The following is a 15,240-nucleotide window of genomic DNA, read 5'->3' as shown; positions in this document are numbered from 1 at the left end:
TTCGGGAGCATTTAACAACAAGAGGTTTGCAGATGCTGTTTGGCTTTTTTTTTGCTGCCTTGAATGACGGCATTGAAGATCCCAAAGTGGGGCAAGAGGCAGAGAATTTGAAGGCGGACATGGTGTGTTTAGGCCGGGCTCCAAAGCCGGTTCATAGACCAGCTGGGCAATGCATAGCAAAGCACCCAATCCAAACCAAAAAGGGGCTTTTTTTATTGAAGTTGAAATGGGTTTTTTTCAAGTTTTCAAAAGGATTTGAAAGCCATGAGCCGTGAGGCTGCCACGTGGCGGGCAGTGCTCCCACATGCGGTTGTGCAGCGGGTATTTGCGGGCTATATAAGCTGGGGCGTGGCCCTCTTAGGGACATGCAAGAGGGAGGGAGAGAGAGCTCCCTTCGTGAGTTATGGCATCGGCGGCCCTGGGCGCTGCTGTGGTGGCGGTATCGCATAGCAGGCGGTGGGTGGCCGGATACGGCGGTTTTGGAGACGAGCGGGGCGGCGCAGTGGCGCGCCCGCGTGGTCCTTAGCGGCGTTGATGATAGGGGGCGGTGCCCGCGGCCTTGGAAGGCCTCATTTTGGAAGGCTGAGGGGGAAGGGCATTAGCGACATCGCTAATGCTCCCCCGGCTCGAGTTAGAGAGCGACCCCACGGGAGAAGAGAGAGAGAATATAGCCAGCTGAGGCGGTGCCAATAAGGAGGAGGGTCAAGTGGAGCTGAAGCATAGAGAGAGAGAGAGAGAGAGAGAGAGAGAGAGAGAGAGAGAGAGGAGGGATTCAGTGGGCGGCCAAATGGACCAAGCCAAGGACTATCCGGGCCAAAGAGGGCGAAGGAGAAATTGAAGGGAGAGAGAGAAGGAGGCCAAGCCAAATGCAAGGCCTCAAGGAAGAAGACAAAGAGAAGTCGGATAGAGGAAAGGGAGAGTCAAAGTCAAAAATGGAGCAGTGTAAGGTTGAGGCCAATAGGGGTAAAAATGAAGAGATAAAAATAAAAAAATAAAAAGCCTAGGGGGCAATAGCAACGTCGCTAATGCCCCCCCCCCCCCCAGTGCAAAGAGTGAAGAAGAGAGAAATAGAGCAAAGCGGTGCCCTCTTCTCAAAAGATACCAATTCAAGATGTCAGGTGGACCTATTAAATTGTAAATTCTTAAATAAAAGCCACCCCCTATAAAAATCAAAAATTAATCAAATTGGGGGCTTTTTTCTTGGCCTTTTGAGGTGCCGTTTGAAGCCTGCAAAGTGGAGTTCTCTAGCAAGCTAGCCCCTTTGTAACTTTTGCTTGAAAATGGCCATGGTGATGGCATTGCAAGCCGGTGTATGTGTTCTTTGAAGTGCAATCAAGCCACAATAACCTCCCAACCTCTTGTTTCCCCTTCCCCCTTTCTCTTTCTCCTATTTTCATGTCCCTCCTCGGTGCCGACTGTGTGGAAGTGTGTGCCCCCCCGAACCGATGGTGCTTTGAGTGAGAGAGTGAGATTGAGTGGTTGTGTGCGTGTGTAAGGGTGGAGACAGGCAGTGGTAGAAGGTGTACCTTGTGTGGTGGGTTTGTAGAGTGTGTAAGAAGTGTCAATGAAGCAGGCGGGGGTCTGCTAGTGTTAAGTGTTTCTTTGAAGGTGTTTTCTGAGAGGATAGGGGTGCTGTGAATACCCTCAACTATAGAGAGGCCCGTTTGTTTGTGCTAGGTGTGTTCCCCCATTCCCCCTCTCCATCTTCTGGTGCCCCCACTGAGGAGCACACTGATTGCTCCCTATTGATCGAAAAGAAGTGGTTTTTCGTGTTGGAAGTCATGGCAGGTAGAAGCTATGGACCGATTTTCACAGGAGAAGATAGCCCTGAAGATAGCCCTGCCGAATGAGGATAGCAAGATGCGGACTTTTCCTTTGGTGATGCGTGGTAGAGCTAAAGCATGGTCCGACGCATTGGAAGGCGAGCCAAAGCAAGCATGGCCGGCTCTATGGACGAGGTTTCTTCACGACTTCTGCAAGGAGACTTCCCCAGTCGAAGTGGATGCAAAGCTGAAGACACTTAAGCAAGATGTAAGTGAAGAGTTCAATTTGTTTTTGGGTGATTTTGAAGAGTGTTGGGCAGAGTTAGCGGCAGCCATGCAATTGGCTAATGGAGACTACTTCAAGCTGGACAAATTCATGGCGTGTCTGCATCCCAAGGTGAGAGAGAAAGTTGATTTCGAGAGACTAGATAATTATAATGGTGCGGTAGCCATTGCACGGTCGAAGAGCAGAAAGATAAAGAAGAAGATAGAGCAGGGCGTGTCAGGCTACGAGACGATGGCCCATGTTCAACCGCAGAGTCCGAGAGAGGCTGGACATGAAGAAAATCAAGGAATTCGAGGTGTAGCTGTTGTGCCGCAAAATTGGGTGCGCACAGTGCAAGATTTATCCGAGCAAATGCAAGAGTTGCGGCTCAGTGTCATGGATAGAGGACAGCCAAGAGGAGCAAGGGGCAGGGCACGGCCACTGCCAGGTAGGTGTTACAATTGTGGAGAAGAAGGGCATTATGCACCTGATTGTCCTCAACCGCAGAGAGAACGAGGAGGTATGTACCCGCTTTTTGGTAGAGGTCGAGGTCAAGGGCAATACAATGGTCCAAGAGAGCAAACGGTGGAGAATCCTGTGCAGCGAGCTCCGCAAAACGGAGGTGAAGTTCCAAGATTAAACATCATAGGGGTGGACAAGCAGGATGTCGAAATTTTGGCCAATAAGAGGGCAAGAGTTGAGAGGGAGACAGAGGTAGAATGGGAAACTAGAGCTCGCAAGGGCAAAGAGAAGGTGTACGAAGGCAGAGAGCAGCCTGAGCCTAGCAAGAGAAGGAGACGTCGCAAGATCAAGCAAGCGGATTTCCAGCTAGGACGAGGCTATCCCGAGTACAACCTGGTGAGTGATGTTCAAAATCAAAAGGCAAATATTACGTTTGGTCAGTTGTTAGCTTTAAATCCAAAATTAAGAAGGCAGTGGTCCACGAGTGTTAGCACCAGGCTGCCAAGAGCTAAGGGAAATGTCCAAGCAGTGCAAAACATGTCTTTGAGGGTAGGTAGCCCCACTGATGTTCTTCCATTGGTGGATGCGATTATAGAGAACAGGATGCAGGTACAAGCCTACATAGACGGTGGAGCGCAGGTTTGTGTCATGACAGAAGCATCCATGAAAGAGACGGGAGTCAAGGCAGTAGTTAGATCAAATGTGCGCATGAGGATGGCCAATCATACTAAAGCCAGGTGTCTGGGTGTGGCGCAAGATGTGAAGGTCAAGGTGATGGGCATAGAGTGCCTAATTGACTTCTTTGTGATGAAAGCAGGGGATAATGCTTACCCTATCATTTTGGGTAGGCCATGGCTGTTGGCAATAGGTGCAAAGCAGGATTGGGAGAGAAAAGTGTTCACATTGCCTGACAAAGAGAGAGGCAGACAAATTGTGCTTGATTTGAAGACCAAGGAGAGCAGTTCTCGTCCTATGGTAGTTAAAGATGAGGGCGATACGACAAGCTATGAGTACGAGACCGAGACGGGCTATGATGAAGGCTATACTAGCACGGAGGAAGGGGAGAGCGAGGATGACATGTTAAAGATAGATGCAGACTTGTTCGGGGTCACCATAGACGACTCTCCACCTAAAGAAGAAGGTATGCAGCCTCAAGCTCATGGTTTAAGCATAGAGGAGGTTTCAAGCATGATAAGTGAAGACTTAACCAAAGGGGAAAAGGAAGGATATGTTCAACTGTGTGAGTCCTATCCAAATCTGTTTGCGACGGAGTACAAGCATTTGCGAGGTGCAAAAGCGGTGGAGCACAAAATTTTTCTTAAGGAGGGGCATAAGCCTAAAGCACAGAAGCTGAGAAGACTAGGAGAAATTCAAAAGGAAGCCCTTTGGCAGGAGATCAATAAGCTATTGGATGCAGGCCTCATATATCCTGTGAAGGAGTCAGAGTGGGTCTCGCCAGTGGTCATAACCCCTAAGAAGAATGGGAAATGGAGAGTGTGTGTCGACTACAAGCCATTGAATGCCGCGACCAAGAGGAATCACTACCCCTTGCCATTTCAAGATGAAATCCTAAACCAAGTGGCTGGGCATGAGAGGTACTCAATTATGGATGGCTTTTCGGGGTATTTTCAGATAGGGATTGCACTTGAAGACCAGTTGAAGACCACATTCATATCTCCATGGGGTTGTTTCGCTTACCGTCGAATGCCATTTGGATTGGTGAATGCATATGCCACGTTCCAAGGTTGGATGAACAGGGTATTTGGTCCAAACTTGGGCCGTTTTATTAGGGTCTTCATGGATGATATCGGCTGCTACAGTTCAAGGTTGGAGCACCTATCGAAGCTCCAGTTATGCTTTCAAAGGCTTGATGAAGAAGGAGGTCAACTGAACCCCAAGAAGTGCAAGCTAGCACAGCCTCGAGTACAATTGTTAGGACAAGTGGTGTCGCAAAACGATATAGAGGCGGATCCCGAGAAGGTAAAAGCGTTGGTGTTGATGGAGCCACCATCAGATGCTCAAGGTTTGGCTTCATTTGTTTATAAGCTGAAATATTTGTCACGTTTCTTTTGGATGCTGTCGCAATATGTGCATCCTCTTTAAAAGAGGGCTCAACAAGTGCATGGCTATGAGTGGGATGAGGAAGCTCAAGAGGCTTTTGATAGGGTTAAAGAGATTTTGTGTCAGTTGCCAGCAGTGTGTCCTCCCAATCGAGAGGAGGACTTCTATGTGTCTATGACAGTGGGCACAGTTGCTATTGGAGCGGTTCTGCTGCAAAAGGTAGGGAGAAGCTACAAGCCGATATACTTCGAGAGCAGGGTGATTAGCCCAGGAGAGGCTACCTACACCGAGGCAGAGCAATGGGTGATGGCTCTAGTCTTCGCTTGCAGAAAGTTCAAGGTCCATTTGATTGTGCGTAAGCTTTTTGTGTTGACGGCTAATAATCTATTGCCAGAGGTAGTGCTACATTTGAAGCCAGGAAGGAGGATTATGAAGTGGGTGTTGGAGCTACAGGAGTTTGAGTTTGAGTTTAAGGTGGATCACACGAGTCGGTCTCACCTGGCAGACATTCTTGTCAGCAAGGCTATCGATTTGCCGGCCTATCCAAGAGTGGTACGAGATGAAGCCAAGGAGGAACCCGACTTGGAAGATGCTTTCACTATGTGGTTCGACGGAGCATATCGAAGGGTAGTGCAAAAAGCAGGAGGAGGTGTGGTGATACACGACCCACATGGAAAAACTATATTTTCAAAGGCGTATGATCTAGAGGATGTCCACACCAATAATGAGGTGGAGTATCTCACTCTGCATTTGGGTTTGAAGCAGTGCATAGAGTTCGGCATTTCAAGGTTGGTGGTGAAGGGAGATGTGCTGCTGGTCATCAAGCAACTGTTAGGCCAATGGCAGGTAAAGCGCGATTCTTTGAAGCATTGGTTCTTTTCCATCAAAAAGATGCTGAAGTCTTTTGAAGAAGTCCAATTCAAACATGTGAGGAGAGAGCAGAATCAAGAGGCGGATCAACTAGCTAGCGGCAAAGTACAGGTACATGTTGCAGGTCTATATGTGGCCCCAGCCACTTATGCAGGTAGAGAGACTCTTAAGGAGATTGAAGGCTTTTTGAGTACAGGGCAATGTTCAGAGGGGTTGTCCAAGCTGCAAAAGAGGAGAGTGGTGCAAAAGGCCCGCAAATTCACACTGGTAGGTGAGGATCTCATGAACTACGGAAGGGTGTTGTACAAAGAAGAGATAGGGATGGTGCTGGAGCAATGCCATGAAGAAAGCGGACATCAGGGCAAAGATCAGGTTCTGTTTCGAGTGCTTAGAGCAGGCTTTTGGTGGCCTTCCATTGTGAAGGATGTGCATTACTGGTGCAAGACGTGCCACGAATGTCAGAGTATAGGTGAAAGACGACTGGTAGCGGAGTCACAGGGCGCCATCATCGCACAAAGCGCCTTTGAGAAGTGGGGTCTGGATGCAATAGGCCCTCTCCCAAAGTCTACTAGTGGTAAGAAGTACGTGGTGGTAGCCATCGACTACCTTACAAGGTGGGTCGAAGCCAAAGCAGTGAAAGAAGTAAATGCTAGTGTTGTGGCTCAGTTTGTGTTTGATAACATATGTTGCCGTTTTGGTGTTCCATGGGTGTTAGTTTCTGATAGGGGTCACGGGTTTAGAACCAAGCTCATGAGCGCACTAGTGGGGTCTGGATGCAATAGGCCCTCTCCCAAAGTCTACTAGTGGTAAGAAGTACGTGGTGGTAGCCATCGACTACCTTACAAGGTGGGTCGAAGCCAAAGCAGTGAAAGAAGTAAATGCTAGTGTTGTGGCTCAGTTTGTGTTTGATAACATATGTTTCCGTTTTGGTGTTCCATGGGTGTTAGTTTTTGATAGGGGTCACGGGTTTAGAAGCAAGCTCATGAGCGCACTAGTGGAAAAGTTAAATATTCAGCACAGGTTTTCCTCACCCTATCACCCCCAATGCAATGGTCTAGTTAAGAGTGCTAATGGTCAAATTTTCAAAATGTTAACGAAGTATGTGTATAAGCAGGAAGCTGAGTGGGAAGCAAATCTAGATAAGTGCCTGTGGGCGTATAGAACGTCCTATAAAGTAGCTACAAACTTCACCCCATTCGAGCTTGTCTATGGTAAGGAGGCAGTGTTACTAGTGCATGCACAGCTAGGTGCTTTAAAGGGTATGTGGCATGTCAATGCCACTCAACAAGGGGGTTCTACAGGATCGGATAGCCAGCTTGGAGGCTTTGCAGATGGATAGAGAGGCATCAGCTGACTACTACGTGAAGCAGAGAGAGAAGCGGGTTGCCAAGTTCAATCAAAACCTACCAGACCAGAAGATAGAGGAAGGAGACCTCGTTATGAAGTACGAAAGTTACCTGGATTTCACATTCCAGAAGAAGTTCAAGAAGAAGTGGACGGGTCCATATAAAGTGAATAAGGCCTTTCCGAATGGGACATATCAACTGGTAAGGGCAAATGGCAACCTTCTCAAGAACAAAGAAAATGGTGTGCGGCTCAAACTGTATTTCGAGAGAGATTTAGTGCCTGAAGTGCAACAGATTATGGTCAAGGGGGGTGGGCAACCCACCTAAAGCATGCGGTGTGCAGGAGAAAAAAGATGAAGTTTTTGTACATAGCCTGTACATACAGTTATGCTTTTTTCAGTGCTTTTAATCATCAGTTTGGTGTGCCAGTTTTAAAGTTTGTACATATGCTTTTGGTCGAACATAAATGTTCGACGAGGGGGCTAGGCAATGATGGTACAGCTAAAGTTGGTCGAAGCTAGCAAGTGATCTATGCTAGGCCAAGACAGCAATCGAGTGCAGTGCAAAAGGCTAGGGTAGGCACCAAGGCCCTTGGTGGCCAAAGGATAACGGGAAAGTATGCCTGATGCCGTTTTTTAGGCCAAAAGTGCAGCGGAATGATCCGGTTGGGATGGCAGGTCAAGAGGTTCGAAATGCCAAGTCAAAACTCTAGAATGTAGAGTTCAGCGTGCTCTAGAAGCCGGTCTAGACGGCTCATCAAACGGAGCCCCGGTGCTCAAGATATTGCAGTTTAAAGAAAGAGTGTGTAGCAGATCCCCGACGGGCAGGGCAGCTAGGGACAGGTGGCCCGGGCTGATGTCAGTGTATATGTTTATAGTGCTCAAGTTATGGAGCATGCTTGTCTTCTCGGATTGCGAATCGGAGCTCTAGATAGCAAGATATGGCCAGTTCAATATTTTCAAGGGGCCGGGTCTGAGCCCACTGGACCGCATTGGGAAATGTGCCATCTGGCGTCATTTTAGCCTCGCCAAGATTCTCGATGAAAGGGTGTAACATATGGAGTTAGCACGAATTGACTGCACGTCAATCGGATGCTTAGTCGGCAAGATACGGCAAAACGAATTTGGGAGCATTTAACAACAAGAGGTTTGCAGATGCTGTTTGGCTTTTTTTTGCTGCCTTGAATGACGGCATTGAAGATCCCAAAGTGGGGCAAGAGGCAGAGAATTTGAAGGCGGACATGGTGTGTTTAGGCCGGGCTCCAAAGCCGGTTCATAGACCAGCTGGGCAATGCATAGCAAAGCACCCAATGCAAACCAAAAAGGGGCTTTTTTTATTGAAGTTGAAATGGGTTTTTTTCAAGTTTTCAAAAGGATTTGAAAGCCATGAGCCGTGAGGCTGCCACGTGGCGGGCAGTGCTCCCACATGCGGTTGCGCAGCGGGTATTTGCGGGCTATATAAGCTGGGGCGTGGCCCTCTTAGGGACATGCAAGAGGGAGGGAGAGAGAGCTCCCTTCGTGAGTTATGGCATCGGCGGCCCTGGGCGCTGCTGTGGTGGCGGTATCGCGGAGCAGGCGGTGGGTGGCCGGATACGGCGGTTTTGGAGACGAGCGGGGCGGCGCAGTGGCGCGCCCGCGTGGTCCTTGGCGGCGTTGATGATAGGGGGCGGTGCCCGCGGCCTTGGAAGGCCTCATTTTGGAAGGTTGAGGGGGAAGGGCATTAGCGACCCCCGGCTCGAGTTAGAGAGCAACCCCACGGGAGAAGAGAGAGAGAATATAGCTAGCTGAGGCGGTGCCAATAAGGAGGAGGGTCAAGTGGAGCTGAAGTGTAGAGAGAGAGAGAGAGAGAGAGAGAGAGAGAGAGAGAGAGAGAGAGAGAGAGAGAGGGAGAGAGAGAGGAGGGATTCAGTGGGCGGCCAAATGGACCAAGCCAAGGACTATCCGGGCCAAAGAGGGCGAAGGAGAAATTGAAGGGAGAGAGAGAAGGAGGCCAAGCCAAATGCAAGGCCTCAAGGAAGAAGACAAAGAGAAGTCAGATAGAGGAAAGGGAGAGTCAAAGTCAAAAATGGAGCAGTGTAAGGTTGAGGCCAATAGGGGTAAAAATGAAGAGATAAAAATAAAAAAATAAAAAGCCTAGGGGGCAATAGCAACGTCGCTAATGCCCCCCCCCCCCCCCCCCAGTGCAAAGAGTGAAGAAGAGAGAAATAGAGCAAAGCGGTGCCCTCTTCTCAAAAGATACCAATTCAAGATGCCAGGTGGACCTATTAAATTGTAAATTCCCAAATAAAAGCCACCCCCTATAAAAGTCAAAAATTAATCAAATTGGGGGCTTTTTTCTTGGCCTTTTGAGGTGCCGTTTGAAGCCTGCAAAGTGGAGTTCTCTAGCAAGCTAGACCCTTTGTAACTTTTGCTTGAAAATGGCCATGGTGATGGCATTGCAAGCCGGTGTATGTGTTCTTTGAAGTGCAATCAAGCCACAATTGCCTCCCAACCTCTTGTTTCCCCTTCCCCCTTTCTCTTTCTCCTATTTTCATGTTCCTCCTCGGTGCCGGCTGTGTGGAAGTGTGTGCCCCCCCGAACCGATGGTGCTTTGAGTGAGAGAGTGAGATTGAGTGGTTGTGTGCGTGTGTAAGGGTGGAGACAGGCAGTGGTAGAAGGTGTACCTTGTGTGGTGGGTTTGTAGAGTGTGTGAGAAGTGGCAATGAAGCAGGCGGGGGTCTGCTAGTGTTAAGTGTTTCTTTGAAGGTGTTTTCTGAGAGGATAGGGGTGCTGTGAATACCCTCAACTATAGAGAGGCCCGTTTGTTTGTGCTGGGTGTGTTCCCCCATTCCCCCTCTCCAACGGTAACTGGTTTTTTCCCCGACTTCTCTCATTGTTTCTTCTATAGCTATTCTCATGCTTGAGTAACTCCTATGCATTAGGAGAAACTTGGACTCACTTTTGGGCCCTGTAAGAAGTTCAACGTCAGCTTAGAGAGAGAAAATAAAAATGAAAATGTTAAATAGTACATTTTACGTGATGCTTTTTTTCGACAACGAAAAGCCAAAATGACATTCTTTGTTAGGTAACCACCGTCTTTATTTTCTTATCTTTCATTGTCTTGTCAGGAATCCAACTAATCGTATGACTAATGATTTGAAATGCCAACTTACAAACGTTCCCTCCAAAAACTTAAGCTACAGGAACTCTATCAACTCTAAACATGGGACTACAGTCTTCCCTCCCAAAACTTGAGATATTTCGTCAGTCTCCAATGTTTGTCTCTCTCCCTATCAACTCTAAGAATAGAGAACGCTTCTTTTTCTTATAAAAACATTAATTTGAACTTGCAATCGTTAACCCCTTCATCTTCAACACTTACCCAAAGAAAGAACACACATCATCTTCACGTTGATATATTACAAGAGTACGCATCATTGCAGAAACGTAGGAGGGAGTCTTTCTCATCTCAACGGGAGAAAGAACTTAAGAAGGATAAACAAGGAATATCATTAGGATTTGTAAACCGATGAGAGGAGCATCTCGCAAATGGGATACAGGACACTCTTCAAAGCATTAAACTCTCAAAATAAATTACAGAGAGAATCATTGCTGCCAAAGCCATCACATGTAAAGGATGCACGTCGGCACGTAAACGATGAGGTGTTTGAAAAACTTGGGTCACCATTCCATATTGAAGTAACATTCTTAGGCAAGGGAGATAGAGAGGTATAGTATAACGAGCATAACAATCTCTTTGTTGATCTTGAAGCATTGCAAAGGTATGCACTTCACTTCTTTGATAGAAGTCGACAGGAGTGCAATGGGGTTCTCAAGTTTTCTTTGAAGCTCGACGAGTGTGAGGTCCTAAAGGACAGGAAACTATAGAGAGTCACCATTACCCTCACGAACAGAGCTTTGGATCCATCAATAACCAAAGAGAACCCACAATACTTGAGCGTGCAATTTGAAAACAACATTCTGACGCCATGATCATTTCAGATATGCTTAGTTCACTCTATAATAACAAAAATATTGCATATTTGGTTCTTGATTTTATGTTTCCATTTTTTCATTGCACGTTGACAAGGAAGATTTTGAAATCCTTGATTGGGTTTTCAGTCAAACCCAAATTCCTTCTATCATCAGTGAACAAAGAAACAAAGACAGTGCTTTCAGTGGAAGGATTTAGGGACTATACAGTCGAATGGCATATGGCAGGTGACTTAAAGACTCTTAAGTACATGTATAGCATAACACACGGTGCAGCTATGACAAATCCATGCTTATACTGCATGGTTGATGCACAATCTCTTGAGAGTGTGCAATGGAGTAGAGTTCCCAGCAGACATCTTCAAGATAAATCTTTTAGGCTAGTACTTGATAGTCCTCAAGTAGAATTCACATTTGTACACTTCATGCACTCTGCAGAATAATTGAAAAGGTGGTTCATTTGTACATATGTTTTGTATGGGGGTGAAAGCATGTTAACGTGTCGCTCTTTTTGTGCTAGTTAACATATGTCAACAAGCACATCTTGTAAGCATAACACATGGATAGGACAGTCATGTTTTTTCAAGTGTGTAGGCCACCATCATGAACTATACAAAGTGTAATACTTGGACTTCAAAATGAATCGTAATATTTTTAAAATCTCTAATAGTTAAGCTCAATCATTATGTTGAGGTAGTGTAGTCAAAAAGCATGGAGGGAAGCACAACGCAGGGTCCACATGTCAGAGAGAGGGAGGAAAGCGATTGCGAGCTTCAAGCAAGTCTGCAGTCTGAGGCCCGCAGTCAGCCCAAGTGGAGGATAGCTCATCACTGGAGCCAGCCACCTCCGACAGCAATCTTGACAGTACTCCACCGAGGAGGAAGTCGAGGGGCAAAGGTTCTATCGCTTCTCCTCCGCCCTGCAAAAGATTGCATGCTTCTAATTCCCAAGGATCCCCAATGTCAAAGTACATGCATGCAAGGAAGGGGAAGTAGGACTCAGGTACTCTCTCTCTCTCTCTCTCTCTCTCTCTCTCTCTCTCTCTCTCTCTCTCTCTCTCTCTCTCTCTCTCTCTCTCTCTCTCTTCAATGAGGGGGCCACATTTGGAAGTTGTAAATCAAGCAAAGCATGACACATTTCTCCAGCATGCCCCGACTACTAATCTGTTAGTGAATCCTCTCACCCATGAGAAAATTGTGTTGCTAAGCATATGCTGCAATCAACCCAGAGGACTATGCATTTAGCTTATATGCTTGTTTTTGCAATAGCCCCTGGCTGCAATCTAGTTGTGGATTCTCTCACACTGATCAGGTGTTTGTGCATTGCCTTAGGCATTGAAGGTGCATGCTTAGATGATTGCATCTAAGGAGAGCCCGTACAATTGCCTGTGTAGAAATTACCTGACAACCCTATTCTAGTGGGGTTTTGTAAGGTTTAATCTTATTATCCTGTGTGGTGTGCAGGCCGATGGAAAGCTCCCAAGCTGAACATCCCACTACAGGAAAAGTTTTGTGTAACAGCAGAAGAGTTTAATGTTGTCCATGGTCTCTCCATGGATGGTGACGACCCCAAATTGGTGAAGTGGGAGCAGATTACAGATTTGGAGTCGTTCAATGTATTCAGGAAAAGTTTTGTGTAACAACAGAAGAGTTTAATGTTGTCCATGGTCTCTCCATGGACGGTGACGACCCCAAATTGGTGAAGTGGGAGCAGATTACAGATTTGGAGTCGTTCAATGTATTCAGAGAGGCGAAGGATCGCAACAAATATCGCTTCAAATGCAGTAGCATTCGTAGTGACATGTACGACCAAGTACTTCAGCTGCACTACAGGGTGTACCAGAAGCCCCCCACCAACATGGAAATTAATTCGGATTTTGCGAAGGGTTTTGTAAAACAATTCAGTCCAGTGGCGATTGCAAGTGGCTCAATCATGCAGTTCAATTGGGCTGAGTTTGCTGTCCAGCATTTGCAGGACCTTCGAGAAAAAGGATACTACGATGCCCATGTTGAAAAGTGGAGGGTGCGTAATACCCACCCCTCAAGTCAAAAAACAGAGGAGGGCTCCGCGGAAACAAAGGACGATTGCGATGGCCAAGTAGCTCCAAATGTTGTTTCTGCTGCCAGGGCAACACCCCTCTCTATTAACAGCTCTCACAAAGTGACAGCAAGCCTGTCATATTTCGGGCTCTCTGATTTGCAACACATCATGAGTGCAAATGACTATCTCAGAAATCGACTGTAGGATACTAAACAACAGCTCAAGAATACGGGTCAGGAGCTTGAAGATGCGAGGGTTCTGAAAGCAAGCCATGATATGGTCATCCGTGTAGTACTTGCTATGAGACATAAGCTTCATGATGCTGAGAATGAATTGCGGTGTTTAGGCCTCACTGACAGTGTGGATGCAAGGAGAGAAATAGAGCTCAAGGTAACGATCGAGACACTGGATAGTTTGGGGTTTCCTCACAGTGAGAAGATGTTGATATTGACATAACCTGTCTTCATGTGAATGCCGATGGTTTTTGTGATTGAACCTTATGTTTTGAATATGTGCACAACTATCCTATGTACTTACCATGCCTCTGTTTTGATTGGTTTGTAGATTAATGTGGAGGTGCAGGATGCGAAAGTGCACGCCTGTGATAGTCAATTGCAGCTGCTCATGCAGATAAGTAGGATGATACAAGGCTCCTTCATCCCCACTTCCCTATGCAAGATAGCTATGGACACTTTTATAGAGTGTATAGGAGGGGTGGGCGATGGGATAACAAGCAACGTGTGTACTGGCTGTGGTCTGCCATTAGAAGTACACGACATTAGTGCAATGGTCAAAATGCCATGTGAGCATACCTATCACCTAATCTGCTTTGTTGTTGCATGCTCCCTGGGGACCGAATGTAGAGCTTCCACCTACCAGCAGAGGATACCAGCTGTATGGTGTGGCAAGGACACAGGGCAAGGACCTCCAATCACATAGAGTTCTAGTAAGATCATGTTAAGGAATAGTTATCTAGCCTTGATTCCTACACTAGCCCTGTGTATGCTAGTTAGCATAGAAAGTATGCTAGTTAGCTTAGTGGGTATGGTGTCTATCATATTGTGTATGGTAGTTGTCAAACCTAGTTATGCTAGTTAGCATAGAAGGTATGCTAGTTAGCTTAGTGGGTATGGTGTCTAGCATATTGTGTATGGTAGTTGTCAAACCTAGTTATGCTAGTTAGCACACTATGAGATATAGCTAGCATACATTGTCATGGTGCTGTGTATGCTCGTTAGCACAGATAGTAATCCTAGCTAACATATTGTGAATACTAGTTGGCATTTTTTGTATGCTAGTTAGCATACTGTGTATGCTAATAAGCATACCTTCTATGCTAGTTAACAAACTATGCATGCTAAGTAGCATAGAGAGTTTCCCAGTTAGACACAAAGTATGCTAATCATCATGTTAAATAAGCTAATTAGTGCACAATGTGCTAAGTAGCAAACAAGGTATGCTAATTAGCATATTTAATATGTTAATATTAGCATACTTTTTATGTTAATTAGAACATTGTATGATGGCTAGCATGCAAGTATGCTAATTAGGGAAAAGGTATGATATTTAGCATGCATAAGCATACCTTTTCTTATAGTTATCATACTTGCATGCTAGCCATCATACACAATGTTCAAATTAGCATAAAAATTATGCTAATTAGCATACCTTGTTAGCTAGTTAGGACACATGGCTAAACAAAATGTTTTAATTAGCATAAAAAGTATGCTAATTAGCATACTTTTTATACTAATTAGAACATTTTGTATGATAACTATGAAAAAAGGTATGATAATTGCATACTCAGTATGCTAACTAGCATACCTTGTATGCTAGCTAGCATTTGGTGCATGCTAACAAGCATTCAAAGTTTAGTTAGCATACCTTCTTTGATAGGTAGCATAATGTGTATGCTTGTTAGCATACCTCTATGCTAGTTAGCATACATTTTGAGCTAGCTAGCATAGTTTGTATGCTAGTTAGCATACATCTTTGCTAGTTATCATAATGTGTATTTTAGTTAGCATGCACAATATGCTAACCAGCAAAAATGGTATGCTAATTAGCAGAGACATTATGTTTATTAGCATAACTTATCCTCTAGTTAGCATACCATCTATGCTAGCATACATTGTATGCTAATTAGCATACCATTTATGCTAATTAACATAGCATGTATGCTAATTAGCACACCATCAATAATAAGCATACCATTAATATACACAATTTTTTCATATTAACATTTTATATATGCTAATTACCATACATTCTCTGCTAGTTAGCATACACACTATATTCACACTTCCTTGTTAGCATATTTTGTATGCTAGTTAGCATATTGATCATGGTGGTTAGCACACTTTGTATACTAGTTAGCATAGTTAGCATAGACAATATGAATGTCTACAGGATATAGATGCCTACCATACATCGAATGCTACTTGTCACACTATGCATACAAG

The sequence above is a fragment of the Adiantum capillus-veneris genome, chromosome 2 (genome assembly GCF_014529385.1).
Source record: "Adiantum capillus-veneris isolate H3 chromosome 2, ASM1452938v2, whole genome shotgun sequence".
Lineage (NCBI taxonomy): Eukaryota > Viridiplantae > Streptophyta > Polypodiopsida > Polypodiales > Pteridaceae > Adiantum > Adiantum capillus-veneris.
Note: the sequence above shows the minus strand (reverse complement) of the source record.